The sequence below is a fragment of the Odontomachus brunneus genome, unplaced genomic scaffold, assembly GCF_010583005.1.
Source record: "Odontomachus brunneus isolate Ranch 3 - 2012 unplaced genomic scaffold, Obru_v1 Obru_scaffold_041, whole genome shotgun sequence".
Taxonomy (NCBI): Eukaryota; Metazoa; Arthropoda; class Insecta; order Hymenoptera; family Formicidae; genus Odontomachus; species Odontomachus brunneus.
In genome coordinates, this window is record NW_022639491.1 from 1930129 (window position 1) to 1936289 (window position 6161).

The window sequence follows — 6161 nt, forward strand, 5'->3', positions numbered from 1 at the left end:
GGCAAAATATGATTAATTTATTTTGCGACTTGTTGGGAATAATTGTTTTCAGCAATTTTAAATGGGACAATCTATATTTGCCAATAACCCTATTAGAAACATACGTTATAAGCAATGTTACTGTTGTTGTAAACCGGTCTTTATCTGTTGGAATTGACGTCTTGATCGTATTCATTCTTCCGCACAGTATATGAATCTGCATATGAATAAAGATATGAACTGTATAATATATACTTTTTAGAGCAGTCGATTCCCGCGATCATACTTCAAGAATTCGTTAAGACAATTTAAAGGTAGCATAGAAATCTAAGTTACCGATGGGGTAGAGGAAACCTAGATACAAAATTAAGAAGAAACAAATATGGTTGTAGGTGGCGCTTCGTATCTAATGAATTAGTGAGTGTAATGCACAATACCAGGGACTCTATTCCGTAACCACTTACCGACAATTGTCGGATCAGTAGATGCCGCAGCGCAGTTTTTTTATACCATAGAAAAGCTGCGCAACGACGTCTACCGATCCGACAATTGTCGATAAGTGGTTACGGAATAGAGCAACAGGCAATAGGAATAGACATTAGCCAATAGGAACAGGGAATAGAAATAATTGATTCGTATGTATTTGACCGGAAAAAAACTCCAGTTGGAAAACTATTCTTTTAAATCGTTTATATTTCGTATGAAGAGTTTTGAAGTGCAATTGAAAAGATTTGTGAGTCATTCTATTACTTGTAATTAATTGTTCTTTTTTGGACCATGTATTTAGCCGGAAATAATGACCGGAGGTAAATTAAACAAAGGGTCGGTATGGTATCGTTTGTATTTCGTATGAAAAGTTATGAAGTATCATTAAAAAGGTTTGTGAGTCATTCAGATAATTTTAATTAAATATTAAAAAATCATGTATTTGACCGAAATATCGATCTCAAGCGCTGCTGTGGAAGTACCGTCAGGCACGATCGATGTACTATCTAGTATTTCAATATTCCTGGTTCTTTTTCGGGTAATTATGTACAATAAGGCCTTTTTCGAATTTTGATATCTTTTTGCAACTCTTTTGGTAAAAATATTTATTTTGACTCCAATATTGATAATCAATCGGGGGAATCCGAAAAATATGCAAGTTATATATTGTTTTAACTTTTTTTTAATTTTTTTTTCACTTGTCGAACGTTGCTGCTTTCCCATAATTTAAACAAGTTACTAATCTTTTAATCGGTCGTTCGATATTGCAGTTACATAATGTGATTAAAAGATTAGTATATTGATATAATGTTTTTATGGGAGAGTGTGTGCTTCCCGCTTAAAGCGGGAATCAATTCCGATCGGAAACATTCTGTTATTTCCTAGATTTTTATTGTCTTCTAGAGGATACGGAATTGGAGCCAAAGCACAAGCACATCCGTAACATGTTACGTTACGTTAAGTACTGGGTACTTTCCAATTGCTTAATACATCTTGACACATACGTACACAAAACCAGTTTATTGGTCACATATTATCTAAAATATCTTGTATGATAATATGCACCCAATATGGTTTTGTGTAACACAGTATACACAACTGGAAAGTACCCACTGACAATACAGTGGCCATACCTGTACGTAAACTTAAACTTAAGTCAACGCACAAAGAAATCCGTAAACTTAACATGTTAGGGCCTTTGAGGTACCGTACACGAATTGACATAACAGTAACGTAAGACGTACCGTAAAAATTGACCAATCACTTTGAGTATCGTCGAACTGTAAGGTTGCCATTTTTGTGAATACTCGATTGCAATTGGTTCATTTTTACTGTTATTAATATAAATACTGTTATTAATTCGTGTGCGGCGCCCCTTTACATGTAGAAAAATTTTAACCGTAACCGTAAAGTCGTAAGAAAACTGACCAATCACAGTCGATTATTCCTCAAACGCAAGGAGAATAATCAACTCTGATTGGTCAGTTTTCTTACGACCTTATGGCTCCTGCACACAGCCGCGCGGCGGAAGTTCACTCGACAGCCAATCAATATGCTGCTTTCCCTAAAAACCTTCTAGCTCTTACGGAAAAACAACATATTAATTGGCTGTCGCACGGATTTCCGTCGCGCGGCAAGCATTACCGCGTCCTGTGTGCAGAAGCCATTACGGTTACGGTTAAAATTTTTCTACGTGCAAAGGCCCTTATGCAGGATTCACACTGCATCAGATGTCCGACTTACGACGTCCGATAGGAGAACAGCTTTCTAATATAGAATTCAATTCTCTATTGGAAAGCTATTCTTTTATTGGATATCGGACGTCGTACATCGGACATCGGATACGGTGTGAATCCTGCATTATGCGTCGTCTACAATGGCAATAGAAGTAGTAGTAAAAAATAAGCAGTAAGTAAATGGACCAATCACAATCGATAATTCTTGAATCGTGAGAATGGAATTGGTCAATTTGCTTACTGCTTATTTATTACTACTACTGCCATTGTAGACGAGGCATCAGTCCCGATCTACAATAGGTGTAGTAAGCTTTAAGCCGTAAGAAATTAACCAATCACGATTGATTATTCTTCTATAATTCGACTATGATTGGTCAATTTCTCAAAGTTTAAAGCTTACCACACCTATTGTAAATCGAGACTTAAGCCAGTGACACACGAGTTGCGTTCTTTTATTTGCACAGATGTAGCTGAATGGGTGGGACCCGATTGACCACGATATTATTGGACACAGATTGTAATGATTGGTTCGACCTAGTAATTCACTAGATAATTCTTTTCATCGGTTGGTTGTGTCCAATCGTACCGTGGTCAATCGGGGCGCTCCTTAGCTGAATGCATCTCGTGGATGCATCAAGATTGCACTTTTTAAGATTACTACTAGTGATGTACTGTCCTTAGAAAATAAATTTTTTTATTGGCTATTGGTTCGTCGTATATCCGTCATCGGGTCCCAATCAGTAATGTATCAGTATTGCTTTTATAAAAATTGTGAGAGAGAGAGAGAAAGAGGCAGTCTAATAATAATATCAAATAATATAAAAAATGTCATTAATTGAAATCGATTTAGTACATGGAACATGGAGAGTTATTAGAGGATAAAAAGTCCTCAGAGTTAATTTCAGATGCTGTTATTACAAATAAACCTCCAATAGCAATATCCCACATTTGCAATATCCGTCTACAACTCATTAATAAATTATTTTTCCATATTTTTTACTACAATTGTCCCAGCAAACACAAAATATAACTGTTATACAGAGTGTCCGAAAAATCAAAATATTTCGGGACGTGATTCAGGACTCCAAAAGAAGGAAAAAAAACTATATAAACATAGGTCCGGAAATAAGTCGTTTCGGAGTTATAGCCACTTTTATGTTAAAAAAGTCGTAATTTATAGTCCGCGTGGCACCATTTTAAAAATTTTTTTTAATTCTTATTTTTTTAATTTTCATTTCTTATTTTTTTTAATTTTCAAATTTTATTATTTTTATTTTTTAACTTTTTCAATTTTTCGATATTTGTAAATTTTAAACACCTTATTTAATTCGATATAAATATCTATTTCGATTTAAATACCTATTCATGTTTATGATTTATTTAAAAAATAATGTATTTACAAATATCGAAAAATTGAAAAAAAAATAATAATTGATAATTAAAAAAAATAATCAAAATATTAACATTTATTAATATAAATATAACATTAATTTAATGCTGCTCTCCATAATAATCTTCTAGCTCTTACGGAAAAACAACATAATGATTGGCTGTCGCGCGGACTTCCGCCGCGCGGCAAGCATTACCGCGTCCTGCGTGTAGGAGCCATTAAGGCGCCGTCCCACGGAACGGAAATCTTCAGCGGAACGTACGGAGTAAGTACGACCAATCACAGCCTTTCCGCTTTTCTTCCGGCGCTTTTTCTATTTTCCTTGTGTCCCATGGAGCGGAATACGCGGAAGCGGATCACGCGGAATAATACAAAAAGTAGATTTTTTAATTATTTTTTATTATTTCTTACGTTTTTAATAATTTTAATAATATTTTATACAAATAATATAATATATGATAAATTAGTAAAGAGTAAGATTAGTTTCTCAGTAAAATATTTTTTATGAAAATATACAATTATTTTACGATTGGTTAAAACATAATTTCGCTGCTGCGTTTACCGCTTCATGGGACAGAAAGAAAAGTACATCAGCGGAATTGCGGTGATATATTATGTAGTATAATAAAATGAGATCTGTTTTTGCTATTCACGAAACTAATAGCGCGTTCGACTGACCTTGAGTTAATCGCTTCGAAAGCGATTAATGACGTCATAAGTCTCTGCTAACCAATCATAAAGCTTATAAGTACTTGTTCGACTAATAAACGTAAGCTGAATAACCCAGAATGGGTTAAACCAAAGTCAGTCGAACATGCTATAATACATAATAGACATAATAGATAAACAAACAAGAAATCCTTGATATTCTCACACCGATGTTTCCTCCCCAGGATAGCGAACGAAACTTGGAAGTTCTGCAGGAAACATACGATGAGCTGCAACGATATTATACATTACTTCGAGAGCCGATCTGGAGAAAATAGCAAATAATTTCACTGCTTTGAATGGTGAGTACAATATTCCACACAGCAAACGTGGATCTCTATAATGTCGTGAGGATATCTTGTCGGGAAATCAGAATATTATTGAGATATCTAAACTAAGCTATGGATATGTAAAGGATATTTGTGGAATGTACTAATGTCCGCCCTTGCGAAAGCATAGAGATATTAATAGTTTATCGGCTGATATTTGTAGGATATTATGAAGATATCTTTATAAATAATTATCGGTAGAAGATATATTCATCAGCAGAAAGATATATTCGCAACAGCAGACATTATTATATTCCATAAATATCTTCTACATATCCATGGTTTTATTTAGATATCTCAATAATATTTTAATTTCCCGACAATATATCCTCACAACATTATAGAGATATAAGTTAGTTTTATGGGAAACATGTATGGGAATGCACTCAATATTAACGCTACACAGAAATACATAAAATTGTTTTATTGATTCGAACGAAATACAAAATATATAACGATAATTTTATAAATTTGCCAAACTGTTTTTACAAAGTATTATATTATAAATTTACTTATAAAATATAAAAATATAAATATAAAATATAAAAATATAAAATAAATTATATTATATTTAGTTATAGCTAAATAAAAAACAAGAAAAGTACAATACTATATATTTAATTAAATAAAAAATATTTTAGTATATTTTTTATCTTAATAGTAAATTGTTATAGTTAAATGTAAAAAAACAAAAAATGCAATACAATACATTTAATATTAATTAAATAAAATAAACGTTTTGGCGTGTATTTGTACTTTAATTTCTTTCCATTGCACCTTGCAAAATTTAACTAATATTACTTATTATTTCATAATTATCGCATTCATCATACATATGATGTAAAATAGAAAAAAAGAAGAGTAAACGTAAATTTTACTAAGATAAATGTCCCAATGCCCGGACATGTACCTAATTCCGGACACTCTTATTATTTTGAATATTTCTCTAAATATTTCACCTTTCAACGTACACTAAATATAAATATTAAATATATGTATAGCAATATGTATGTATTATATGTTGAAAGTTGAAATATTCATATTCAAATATAAAAATAATAACAATGTCCGGAGATTGGTACATGTCCGGGCATTGGTACATTTACCTTATATGTTACGAAGATTTTTATTCAATTAAAGAGTTTTTTTTTTTATTTGTAATCCAGCAAATATAACGTTACATGTAAGTTAGTTGTAATTGCTCACCCAACAATGTAATTATTATATAACGCGTGTGTTATGCAACAGTTGCAGAAGTTGTTGAGTAAGAAATAACTAACGTGTACTTTACATTGTGTTTGCCGAATTACTACCAAACAAACTCATTATTTGAATAAAAGTTATCGTCACGTACAAAATTAATGTTTTTTCTTTATTCATGTCTATTGTATATCATATTTATGATGCAAATTACTTTGTCATAATTATATCTATAACAATAGTCTGGCATCTTTTAATAATATACTTTTTACTGGTCTTTGGTCTTTGGTACTTTATATTTTATATTGGTCTTTGGTCAGCTGTTAGTGTTCC